The sequence below is a fragment of the Physeter macrocephalus genome, chromosome 11, assembly GCF_002837175.3.
Source record: "Physeter macrocephalus isolate SW-GA chromosome 11, ASM283717v5, whole genome shotgun sequence".
Classification (NCBI taxonomy): domain Eukaryota; kingdom Metazoa; phylum Chordata; class Mammalia; order Artiodactyla; family Physeteridae; genus Physeter; species Physeter macrocephalus.
Window position 1 is genome coordinate 59,030,667 of NC_041224.1, and position 13,630 is coordinate 59,044,296.

Sequence of the window (13,630 nt, forward strand, 5' to 3'; positions counted from 1 at the left end):
GGGATTGACATGTATACACTAATATGTATAAAATAGATAACTAATAAGAGCCTGCTGTATAAAAAATAAATAAAATAAAATTCAAAAAAAAAAAGACAATAACAAATGTTGGAGAGGATGTTGAGAAAAGGGAAGGAACCCTTGTGAAGTGTTGGTGGGAATGGAAATTGGTGCAGTCACTATGGAAAAGAGTATAGCATTTCCTCAGAAAATTAAGAGTGGAACTACCATATGGCCCAGCAATCCCACTTCTGTTATTGGGGTATATCCCACTTCTGGAGAAAAGGAAAACACTAATTTGAAAAGATATATGCACCCCTATGCTCACGGCAGCACTATTTACAATAGCCAAGATAGGGAAACAGCCCATTGTCCAATGACAGATGACTGGATAAAGAAACTGTGGTACAGATATGCAATGGAATATTATTCAGCCAAATAAAAAATGAAATCTTGCCATGTGATAACATGAAAGGACCTTGAGGGCATTATGCTAAGTGAAATAACTCAGACAGAGAAAGACAAATACTGCATGATCTCCCTTACATGTGGAATCTTTTTTTAAAAAAAGAAAAATCCCAGCTCATAGATAGAACAGACTGGCGGATGCCAGAGGCAGGAGGTGTTTGGGGTGAAATGCCTGAAGGTGAAAAGGTACAAACTTTCAGTTATAAATAAGTCATGAGATGTCAGAAACAGCATGCTGACCGTAGATAATAATATTATATCGAATACGTGAAAGTTGGTAAGAGAGTCGACCTTAAAAATTCTCATGAAAGAAAAAAAAATGTACTTATGTATGGTGACAGATCTCATTTAGACTTATTGTGGTGATTATTTCACAATATATACAAATAGCGAATCCTTATGTTGTACAGCTCAAACTACCATAATGTTATATGTCAGCAATACCTGAAAAAAAAATAAACTATGATATCCTTGGAACAATAAAATATCAGAACTAGTTGTGACTTTAAAAAAAATGGGTAAAAGATTTGAACAGACACTTTACTAAAAAAGATATGCGAATGGCAAATAAGCACATGAGAAGATATTCAACATCATTAGGGAAATGTAAGTTAAAGCCACAGTTACTGCTACACACCCACTAGAATGTCTGTAGAGAGTAGCTCTATGTTATTGAGGACGTGGAGCAACAGGAACTCTCAGTCACTGCTGATAGGAATATGAAACAGTGCAGTTGTGCTGGAAAACAGCTTATCAGTTTCATAAAATGTTAAGCATGTATCTATGATACATTCAACCATTTCACTCCTAGGATTTTCCCTAAAGAAAAAAAGAAAGCATAGGTCCAATCAGGCCCTTGTACCTGAATGTTCGTAGTAGTTTTATTTGTAATAGCCGAAAACTAGACACAACCCAAATGTCCATCAACAGTTGAATGCATAAACAAATTGTGGTATATCCATACAATAGTATACTGCTTAGCAATAAAAAGAATAAACCATTGATAACTTGCAGCAGAATGGATGAATCTTAAAAGAGTGATGCTGCATGAAAGAGACAGAGCTGTGTCACATACTGTGTGAATCTTTTTACATAATTCTAGAAATTGCAGACTAATCTGTAATGACAAAATACAAATCAGTGGTTGCCTGGAGAATGAAGGAGGGGGAGGAAGGGAAGGATTGCAAAGGAGCATGAGGAAACTTTGGGGGGTGATAGATGTGTTTATAATCTTGATTGTGGGCATGGTCATATATGTACTCATCAAGTGATACACTTTAAGTATATGGAGTTTATTGTATGAAAATTATACACCAATAAAGCTGTAAAAAAGCAAGAAGCAAAAAAAAAAAAAAAAGTTGTTGAAAATCAGTGATAAAGAGAGATTCTTAAACACAGCCAGGGAAAGGGACAATCACTTTGGAAAACAGTTTGGTAGTTTCTTTTAAAATTAAACCATACAACCCACCAACTCCATTTCTCAGTATTGACCTAAGAAAAATGAAAACATTTGTCCGCACGAAGACTTGTGCACAAATGTCATAAGCATCTTTATTCATGATAGCCGCAAACTAGAAACAATCAAAATATTTCACCAGCTGAGCAAGTAAACAAATTTTAATATATTCAAACAGCGGAATACAGCTCAACAATAAAAATGAACAAATTGTTGATACACACAACTTGGACAAATCTCAAAAACATTATGCTGAGTGAAAGAAGCCTTATAGAAAATAGTCCACACTGCATGATTCTACTAGAACTGTCAGATTTAATCCGCAGTAACACAGTAATAAAGTAGATCAGTGGTTGCCTGGGGATCTGAGGGGCTGGAGTGAGGGTGAACTTCAAAGCGGCATGACACAGCACTCTGGAGTAATCAAAATATTAAATTTTGATTTGGTGGTGGGTGCACAGGTGTATACGTTTTTTCAAAATGCATCAAACTATACACTTAAAATGCAAAACTGTAGAAAGCCTTCTGCTTTCTAACTGCACTGGCTACATTTTGTCTTCTTTCCACTGACAATTAAGAAAGTGTCGGGCTTCCCTGGTGGCGCAGTGGTTGCGTGTCCGCCTGCTACCACAAAAAAAAAAAAAAAAAAAAAAAAAAAAAAAAAATGAACCTCTACCATTACCTCACTCTCTGTACAAAAATTAACTCTCAGTGGATCATAAAACTTCTAAAAGAAAACATAGGAGACTATCTTAGTGACTGTTTTAGCAAAGAGTTTTAAAATGGGACATAAAAAGCACAAACTATAAAGGAAAAACCAATAAATTGAGCTTCATCTAAATTAATAACATTTGCTTTTCCAAAGGCGCTGTGACAAAAATGAAAAGGCAAGCCATAGACTAAGAGAAAATATAGGCAAAACATATATCCATCAAAGGACTTTATCTAGAATATATAAAGACCTCTGATAACCTAATAATAAAAAGATAAACAATGCAATTTTTAAAAAATGGGTAAAGGGCCACAACAGGGAGAGGCCCACGTACCACAAAAAAAAAAAAAAAAAAAAAGAAAGTGTCAGTAGGAGGTATGGTATGGCTTGGAGCCGGGAGCAGTTTTCCAGCAGTTTATGGACCTTAATCTGTGTTTTTTTAAAGACCTCTGTGTTTTATGTTAGAATATTTCAGTGTGTCAATTTCTAGGAAATAGGAGTAGCTGAGAGGAGAGGAGGAATCAACACTTCTTGAGCATGGGGCTGTGTTCTGGGGCTGCGAATGATATGTGTAATCTCACTTAGAGGGACCCATGAGGTCAGTGTTGTAGAAGGATCTGGTGGAGTAAAGGTGTTCCATTCCATTCCATCTATAAAATGGAATCCTCTTGCCTGCTCCTAGGTTGCTGTGAGGATTAATGAAATTACATATGGAAAGCATCTGGCAAGGTGTTTTGCATATAGAAGGGCCTAACAAATGTTAATTGCCCTTCTTATTCCTTTATATAAATTGTGAGGAAACAGATCCAGTGAGATCGAATTCCTGTTTTGAGCTGTACCTTTGCTCCTATTATTGCCTTTCCTGGCAATGCTGACTTTCTAATCCCCACCCCACCCCCTCACACTCATATCTTTGTTAGACTAAGTCTGCGGCTGGGCCCGTGAGCCATGGCCGCTGAGCCTGTGCCTCCGGAGCCTGCGCCCCGCAACGGGAGAGGCCACAACAGTGAGAGGCCCGCATACCGAAAAAAAAAAAAATAATAAATAAATAAAAATAAATAAAAAATGGGTAAAAATATATATGCTGTCTACAAGAGACCCACTTCAGACCAAGGGACACATACAGATGGAAAGTGAGGGGATGGAAAAATTACAATGTTGTGTTAATTTCTGCTGCACAGCAAAGTGATTCAGTTATACGTATATATGCGTTCTTTTTTTTCATATTCTTTTCCATTATGGTTTATCACAGGATATTGAATGTAGCTTCTCTGTGCTATACGCTAGGACCCTGTGGTTTATCCATTCTCTATATAATAGTTTGCATCTGCTAATCCCAAACTCCCAGTCCATCCCCTCCCCCTACTCTCCTTCCCCTTTGGCAACCACAAGTCTGTTCTCTATGTCTGTGAGTCTGTAAAAACCTATTTTTCTTAGTAACGCTTAGGCTGCTATAATTAAAAACATGCAAATAACCAATGGAAATCTGTAAAAATAGGGTTACCCAAAATCACAATGAAATCTTGTTTCTTTAACTGAAAACCCAGGCATATGTCCAATTTGAACTAAAACGGGCCTGAGAAGGGGATTCCCAGTTGCTGTGTGTATATTTTCTGGTCGCACGCATCCCCCTGGGTGAGAGAATCTCTGATTGGAACACTGGCTACTCTACTTCACTGCAACACCCGAGATGTCTCCCTTGTCACTGTCCCCCCTCTGCCCTCAATGAGGTTAATGACCAATGGATAAAACGGAGGGGGCACCACACAGGTAAAGATTACTGGGATCAAATCGAGAAGCAGCTTTCAAATCAGGTTTCGCGGACTGGAGAACACATGCATGAGACAACAATATGACTCCAGGGGCTTACGGCAGGAAGGCAAGCATTGGGTGCTGACAGATACAGAGCAAACCTTCAAACCAGAAACTCCAAGGGCGCCTTAAGACCTGTGCTGCCCATTCGCTCCTACAAATCGTCCGTACGACTTCCAGTTCTCAAAAAGCTGAGGCCGTGCGGTGTCTGGCCTTTCCTTATTTCCTTCATGTTGTAAAGCGTGCGATTCATTGTAAGGAAATCAGTCCCATTTGCTGGAGACCGGGACCTCTCACCTCCCTGACTTCAGTGGTCCTTGCAAACTCTGGACTCTTCAAGGGAAGGATAAGAGGCTTGACTGAAGTCGATATAACTGTCACTCTTTTACAATGTTGTGTTAATTTCTGCTGCACAGCAAAGTGATTCAGTTATACGTATATATGCGTTCTTTTTTTTCATATTCTTTTCCATTATGGTTTATCACAGGATATTGAATGTAGTTCCCTGTGCTATACAGTAGGACTTTGTTGTTTATCCATTCTATATGCTAATCCTTTTTTAAGTACTGTGGCACGGAGGCTTGGGAGTCAGCCAGTTGAAATCCTAACTCTCTTACAGATAGGGTGTATAAACTCTCTGAGTTATTTATTCATCTGTAAAATGAGGATAATTCATGCCAAAGAGCAATAATTGCAAATTATATACTTATTTCATATAGTCGTGAAAATTAGTCACAGTTGTTAATAAATGATAGCTAATTGTAATAATGTTACTGTTTAGCTCAAACATCTCTTCTTACAAGAAGCTTTCCCATGAACCAGTCCCTTCCGAAAGTGGATTAAGTGTTCTGCCTCTGTATTCCTTTGACACAGTGTCCATCCCTTTCTTGTAATAAATAATGATCATTGTTTACTGAGGACCTGTTATGTGCCAAGTGCTGTATTAGGTGCTTTATGCAACTCATCTCACTTATTATTCCAAACAACCTTCTGAAATAGGTGTTTTTCCTGTTTTATAGATGTAGAAAACAAAGCTCAGAGAGTTTATATGTCTCTCTCGCTAGTCTGTGAATTTCTTCAAATCAGGGAACACGTCGAATTCATCTTTGTATCCCTAGTCCCCAGCATGATGGCAGACTAGCTCCTCCTGAAAGGTCTGTTAAATGGGTGGGTGTGTGACTGACTTGTGCCAGAACACACAGGAATCAACAGTGAAGCTGGGCTAAGAACCCATGTCTTCTGCTTTTAACCCAGTCATGAATCTAGTCCTGGTTTTTTCTCTACCATGTGCCTAATATGTGCCATGCTCTGCGTTGCTGATGGAGGCCTCACTTTATTTTCGTTCCCAAGAGAGGAAGGTTTCAGCTCATTCCTGGAATAACCAGCTTGCTTTCCCCTTCTGCCTGGTAATGCTGCCCCCACTCTCCCAGGAATTTCTTTTCTGGCTCCACCATTTATTGCTGTTTGGCATGCAGAGCTGCTTTGTGAGCCAGACGGGTCTCTGGACAGATGTCTTGGTGGAGGGTTCACTCCCTGCCCAGCCGAGAAGGGGGAGTCACTAGAAGGACTTCTGCTTCGGTGAGCAGTGTGTGTGCAGGCAGCCCTGGCCTGGCCGCTCAGCTTCTCAGCCTCCTGCTGTTTGTGGGTCTTCTCCAGAAAGAATCCTGAAAGAATTCACTGGAAGGCCTGGCCTGGAAATGGTACTCTTACACAACTCGATTCCTTAGCCAGAAGCACAATGAGTGAACGATTCCTGGAAGCTGAGTTAGGGTGAGAATGAGAGAGAGAGAGAGACTCTCTGCCTCTGTCTTTAAGGCTTTCTCACTGCCAGTAAGTTCCTCCTCTGCTCTAAATATATTCTTTCCTGATGAAATTTAAACTCCATTTCTTCTCATTCTGAGGCTTTTTCTCTGTCTCATGTTTTTTAAAATTCTTTACTTGTTGATACTGACTTGGTGGGGAGAGCTCAGTGATTATTTCAGTTAGTTTTTGCTGTGTAATAAACCACACCAACACTTAGTAGTTTTAAAACAACAACAGCTTATTACCTTGTACAGTTCTGTGAGATGGCAGGGCCTTCTTCCTCATGTTTTCAGTCATCCTCTGGGAGGCTAAAACCCTTGGCTTCTTCCCATGACGGTCTTAGGGTTTCAGTAGCAAGAGGGGGTAACCCCAATACTCAAGCACCATTTAAGCATGTGCTTGTGTCAGGTTTTTTTGTAATGTCTTATTGGCTAAAGCAAGTCACCTGGCCAAGCCAAGATTCAGAAAGTAGAGGGATGCACTTTATCTCTTGTTGGGAGGAGCTACAAAATATTACGGCCAGTTTTTTCACTCAGTCACAGTGATAGAAGTTCAGGGTTCTAATGCTGACTTTGCTACTTACTGTGTAACCTTGGGCAAGTAATTTAACTTCTCCAAACCTCAGAAGAAAAGTGGAGAAAATAGAGCCTACTTAAAGGTTGTGAGGATTGAGATAATGCCTGCAAAGCACTTAGAATAGTACTTGACACATGGTTGACACTTCATATATGTTAGCTGCTGCTTAGCAGATGAATTAGTAGGTTTTTATGATTGCCAACAACAGAAACCAACCTAATTTGGTTTAAGCTTCTCAAAACATATTCACTGGAAGGAGCCTGGAAAAGTATAGAGAAGCCTTTGAAAAGCTGAACCCCCAGACTGTGTTGGGATAGGGACCAGGGAAGGCTGCTCTGGTTTGGGTGGCTGGGTCACTCGGGCAGAAAAGCAGCTGCCCGAGTCCACGGCTCCCACAGGGATGCTGCTGCTGGGCCAGCGGGCCCTTCTTCTCCTCACTGGGGGGTGCTGCAGGCCCAATCACCTCCCACAGGGGGCCGCCGTGACTGCCTCTAAGCGTACGCTCCCACGACAGTCATGCAAGTATCAAGCGACCATCCCTTCCTACTGAGTGTGGGTACGGGTTGGCACATCCGTGGGCAAAGGTGACAGGATTTTAAATTATTAGGTTGAAAGTGATGTCTAGGTGTGCCCTGCTCTAAGTAAAACTAATGTACAAAAGTAACTTATAGCACAAGTTGCCCTAGGGGCCCTTCTTTGCTTTTTCAAAACATTCACTAGAGGATTTTTCAAATATAATTTCTCGCAGACTCTTCAAGAAGGCAAGCAAATTATATCAGTTTGATTCAAGTTTGTTTTTTTTAGGGGGTGGGATATGTCGGTGATACAAAATTAGGCATACCTGCACTTACAGATTAGTTTTTAAGTGAGAGGAAGTACAGTAATGGTATTTGGGGGGTGAACAACTGTTTTCAGGTACCGTTTAGGTCCTGTTTTTCCAGCTAGGTAGTAGCCTCTTGAAAGTTTTTCAGTTTCCTTTCTCCGACCGGGTGAGCGTGTCCTGGTGCTAGTGAGCTGCGCTGCTGTGGCTGCCTTTCCTATGTTTCTGATGTGTCCATGCCGTATGGGAACCCGGAGATCAGCAGGTTCTCACTCTGGTTCCTGAAGTGCTTGGTCTCTGCCATTGCGGGGCAGGACAAGTAGAGGCACTATTCCCCGTGTCTGAAGTTGTGGCCAGCTATTCTGGATTTCATCCACGGTGAAGCGGTCCACTGTGATCTGCCTTGGTGTCGTGCGGACATTGTATTCTGTTTCCTCTGGGTGTTCAAAGGGAGCAGCAGTCTGTGTGGCTCAGCCTGGTGTGCTTGGTTTATGGGCTGTTGATCGGGAGGTGGGGATTAGATCTGTGGTCCCTCTGGGAGTGTACGTTTTCTCTGAAATCTCTGGGTGACATTCTGGTGGATAGTCATGGGTAGGTACACACACGTTCCTCTGTTTACTTGCCCTTGTCGTAGACGTTTCCCCCATCAAAGAAAAGTTAATTCATATTGTAAAATATTCACTGCATACCTACCAAGTGAAAGGTACTGGGTGAATCACTGCCGAGGGCATAAAGATGGCTCATAAATGACTTGTGTCCTCTGGGGGCTTAGAGTCTAACAGGGGAAAAGAGACATATCTATAAGTGATTCTAATGTGTGGTGGAGCACAGCCAGTGGCATTGTTTTGTGCATGAATCGCCAGGCTGCCAACTGTCAGAATCTGATGTGATATAATTAGTCAGGATTCTTTGTCTGTGTCAGAAACCTAAACTCAAGATTACTTAATCAAAAGAGGGACTGCATTGGCTTGAGTTACCAGGAGGTCCAAAGGCAGGGATGAATATGGGGTTGAAATGATAGCCTCAGGACTCTGGTTACCTCTTGGCTTTACTCCTCCTATGTGGGCTTCCTTTTCAGTCAGATTCTCTTCACTGGGGGCAGCACGGACCTCACTAGCCCGATACTTCTAGTCCTTAGTGCTCCATATTCCAGAGAAAGCTCCGCCCAGTCTCCTCAGCATCTAGGTCAGTGCTTGAATCACTAGTTGGCTCTGCTTGGAGACCCTGCCCAGTCCTGGACCATTTGTTGTGTCCAGGGGACTAGAGTAGTGTGGTGGGCCATCTGAGTTATGAAACCACCTCTGGGGCAGGATTGATGGGGTCCCTTCATTGGCACCCTAGCAGGAACGCTATTGTGGAGGAGCCTATCCCAAATGAAAAAGAGGAGTTCTGTAACTAGAAGATGGAAGGAACAGATTCTGAAAGCAAGCAAATTACGGTGAAAAAAGTTGTTCCACTATAGGTAATATTAAGCATTGGGTCAGAAAGACAGAAAACTGCTAACACAGGATCAAAACAATAATTAAGCATTTAAGGCAGGGGTGGGCAAAATTGGCAGCTCACAGCCTGCTGGCTATTTTTGTATGGCCTGCAAGCTAAGATTTGTTTCTCAGAATTTTGTGACACATGATAATTATGTAAAATTCAAATTTCTGTGTCCATAAAGACGTTTTATTGGAACACAGCCAGGCTTATTTAAGTGTTGTCTGTGGCTGCTTTTGTGCTGTAATGGCAGAGTTGAATAGTTGCTTGTGAAAGAGATTGTGTGGCCCTCAAAGCCTTAAAATATTTGCTCTCTGGTCCTTTTACAGAAAAAGCTTCCTGACCACTGAGTTAAGGGGAAGAAGAATCCCCCAACTGAGAAAGCTTTAGAATTTAAGCACAGAAGTCAGCTGTAAGTTAATTAACTTTAGGTGCTTCATGAAAACGATGTATGACATGGGTAGGAGAGAGGGTATTTCCCCGATCCTGGAGCTCTGAGAGGGCTTAGCTCCAAAGGTTTCTGTGTAATCTTTCCACTTACTGTGGCAGGAGGTCAGAGGTCTAGTTCAACCAAAGCTGACTTAAGTAGTTAGGCTATGAGTTCAGGTGTGTATGGGGGGGTTCAGATGCAGCTGTGCTTCATGCCATTTAAAGCAGTGATTTGCATTGCCAGCCCACCATACTTCTTAGCCCCCTGTCATTATCAAGATCTTGTTTTGGGACTTCCCTGGTGGCCCAGTGGGTAAGACTCCATGCTCCCAATGCAGGGGGCCCGGGATTGATCCCTGGTCAGGGAACTAGATCCTGCATGCATGCTGCAACTAACGGTTTGCATGCCGCAACTAACAGTCCTCATGCCCCAACTAAGAAGCCCGCATGCTGCAACTAAGAAGTCCACGTGCCACAATTAAGAGTCCACGTGCCGCAACTTAAAAAGATTCCCTCATGCCGCAACTGAAAGATCCCAGGTGCCGCAGCTAAGACCCGGTGCAGCCAAAATAAATAAATAAACAAACAAACAAAAATCTTGTTTTGATTAAGACCCTGAAGAAGCATTACGTGATTTAGATCAATGCAGAGTTCATACAATTTAGCTGGTGAATAATTTCTGCCTTGGAGTTGCTGGCAGATGAAGATCAATAAATGCTGAGAACAGTGTTAAATTAAGTCTCAGCTTATTTTTCTCTAACTTTTGTCAGATGAAGCAGTGTGTAATCTCCCTGATCTTTATGCCCAGCACTGAATTAGTGGCCTGGGCTGCAGTGTACTGAGAAAGCTGGCCTGAGGGGACGCCCAGCCAGACTGTGATTGGAGCAAGCTGCGATGGTTCTCTGCAGAGCTAGAGTCGTTTGTACCTTGGGACCTTCCGGTTCAGAGGACCCTCCAAAAGAGTTCCTAATTGCCCGGGATGAAGAGTTTTGTGAAAACAGGGAGCTCTCAGGTCAGGATGAGATTTAAGTCCTCTGCAGAGACTATGAGAGTGTTTTTGGATCCTAGTCCTGGGGACAGCTGGGAATCTCCAAGGCACTTGGAGGGACCCCAGCAACAGCCTCCAGAGGAACAGGGTCCTCACAACAGTCAGGATTTCAACCTCTAAAGTCTTCCTCTCCCTGCAGTCAGACTTGCCATTGGTGCCGATAGGCAAGATTTGAAGTGGCCCAAGTTTGTTTTTATTTTGTTGTTTTACAAGCTGTTGGTGGCAGACGCGCATGTAGTGAGTTTCTGAGTGGCTGCTTCTGTGGCCTTTGCAAGGCACTGACCTCCCTGCCAGAGCTTTCCTGGTGTCCTGCCAGCCAGGCTTCCCTGAGGAGAGTCAGGGTGGCCCCTGAGGCTGTGCACAGGGCTCTGTCCTGAGCACAGTCCCTGTCCGTGTGTGGCAGGGGAGTGTCATCTGAGCCTCAACCCATAGGTTGCCCGTGGTGTCCAGGGGGTGGCCTTGGCTACACCTCTGCTTCCTTTGCCCGCCACTCTGATCCCCCAGCCGAGTGGTGACAGCCTCAAGGGGGCAGTGAATTTACAGGGAGAACAGATTTCTTTGGAGTCTGTCTAGACTGCCCCACCTTACAGATGGAGAGAAACAGAGAGTGGCTGATTGGTAGCTGGAATCCAGTATGTGGTCTCTGGTTAGAAATGTGAGTCATGTTCTCTAGAATTACCTCAGTGCTAGACCCACAGCTATGGATTATGCCTACAGACAAGTTTGTTTCTTAGCATCTCAAGTGAGGCAGATGGGACACTGGAGGAGGGAAAGCGCTTCCTCAGATCCCTTTAGGGAAGCATCGTGGAGGAGGTGGTATTTGGGCTGAGCTCTGAAGCATAGGGAGAAGTTACGCAAGTGACAGCGTCAGTGAAAGGAATTCCAGGTAGAGGGAAACACATGAGTCATGATGACACACAGGCAGGGAAACATAGATATGTGTCCTTATATATAGCAGGTCGTTCGGGGTGTTTAGAACAAAGGATTCCTGGTGGTAATCGGTGGAAGTTAAGCGAGAATTAGTTGAAGCGATTGAGGAGGGTCTTCCCTGCCATGTGCAGACACTGGATTTTAGCCCAGACAGTGGGGAGCTGAGGGGCACTCCTGCACAGGGAAGGGAGGCAAGCTGTCCTTGGAGGAGGAGGCCTCTGGCTGCTGCAGCTAAGGTGAGGCAAGAGGGGAGAGAGGTCAGTTAGGAGGCTGTTGCCATGGTTCCAGAAGAAAGAACGTGGGTCTGAGTCAGGGTAGTCACCGAGTGGAGGGTGAAGAGGACACAGGTTGGGAGAGATTATCCTACAAAGCCCCTGAGAGCAGAGGCCAGGTGCTGGTGTGGACGGATGGGGAAGGCAAGGGAAGGAAGCCACAAGGTTTGCCCCGTGGCCCTCCCCAAGGCGGGTGGTGGAAGGGACCCAAGGCCTAAGGCTGTGCCTCCTCCCTTTAGGAAAGACCTGTTACCCTAGGCTGAGAGGTGATCCCGGCAGAGCTGTGTCCTGCTCCTTTTCACATCACAAAGCCTCATTTCTAAGGGAAACTCGGGGCTGGGGGTACTGCCACTCTCCTCAGTTACAGATAACTTCCTGAGGAGGACTGTGGGCCCAGGAGAGCAGGTTTGACTTGGAAGTCTGGTGACCTGGTGACCAAAGAAGGGGCAGATTTTGTTAACCACTGCCCTAGCAAGGTGGAGCCCAGCTCACCATGCCCAATGCTACAGAGTGACAACGTAGTCTAGTGGAGCATCTCAGCTTGAGGGTGGGAACCAGCATTAGGCTTAATGGCACCGAGTTAATTAGAAACAAACATGGTGGGATTTGCTTTTTCTATTTGGAAACAACATGTTTCAAAATTTATTGTTGGAGGTAAGTGCCTGCCGCCTTGTGAAGTGTGTGCGGTGCTGTCATTGGCTGGTAGTGGCAGGCAGTGAGTCCTCAGAAAGCTGCTACCCGCCAAGTGGCCTCAGAGCCACTGCTTCCCTTTCCCTTTAGCGTCCTGGCTGTGGACGGAACCTCACGGAAGGTTCTCTCAGGCTCGGCCATTGGCTCCCTGAGTGATCGTGTCAGAATCCCTCATCACTTCTGAGCCTTACCTTCATTCATTTAGTGGTAATCTTGCTTCCTTCTCCATCTCCTGGAACTGTCCTCAGGACCAGATGAAGAGGAAACTCGTGGACCATGTGTGTGTAACAGTCAAGTTTGTGGCGTTTAAAAGCACATTGAACATATAATGTTGGGCTCCTAAGAAGCTTGTAGTCCTAATCAAAGAAGCAAGACTGTACCTTAAAAACTGGATAAAAGATTTATGAATGAATTGACATAAGGTCTGGAATTTGCCTTAACATATTTGTTCCCTCCCACCCCACAAAGGAAAAACTGAGGGTTTTGGTTGAAACAAGACTGGCAATGCATAGATAATTGTTGAAGCTGATGTTGGGTACATGGTTACGCTCTCTCTACTTTTGTGAATGTTTGGATTTTTTAAGAGGAAAAAATGTGACTGAAAGAAGGTGGCAAACCTACTAACATGACAAGTGACATACATGGTAAGAGCTCCAGGGAGAAGGGAGCCTTGTGGGTGTAGAGGGGTCAGGCGAGGCTTCCCGGAGGAGGTGGGAGCCTCTTGGTGAGGATTCTTTGTTACAAGTAACAGAAACCAACTTCAGTCAGTGTAAACAGGACAGAGGACTTCCTTATAAGAATCTGGGGGCCCTTGGGCAGCCCAAGGCCAGATGTTGCCAGTGCTCAGGAAGGGACAGGGCAGGGATGGAAGACCACTGGGATCCCAGGCAACCTCTCTCCATGTTGGGCTGCCTTGTCCTCCATGCTCTGAAGCTTGGCTTTCTCTGCTTTGTCCAGGGGCAGGAGGAAGGGCTCCCACCCCCACCCCAGCTCCCAGTGAGCACCAAGTCCATCCCAGACACAGCCCAGGCCCAAGTCCCTGAGTATTACCTGGTGCAAATAGTTGGTGGAGCTCCCTCCTGTAGGTGAAGGGAGGTAATTAAGGGGTTACTTTTGAGGTAACCCTTTCTCC

At 44.1% G+C, this 13,630-nt stretch overlaps 2 protein-coding genes across 2 annotated transcripts in view; one reads left to right on the forward strand and one right to left on the reverse strand.

Moving 5' to 3' along the window:
* The window catches only part of MAP2K1 (mitogen-activated protein kinase kinase 1), an 83,048-nt gene that overhangs the window by 51,774 nt on the left and 17,644 nt on the right, over nucleotides 1-13,630 (forward strand). The gene's annotated exons all lie outside the window — the stretch shown is intronic.
* The window catches only part of SNAPC5 (small nuclear RNA activating complex polypeptide 5), a 31,470-nt gene continuing 22,735 nt past the window's right edge, over nucleotides 4,896-13,630 (reverse strand). The window contains exon 4 of the mRNA XM_055088044.1: nucleotides 4,896-8,143. The gene's annotated coding sequence lies outside the window, so the exon portion shown is untranslated. The remainder of the gene's footprint in view (nucleotides 8,144-13,630) is intronic.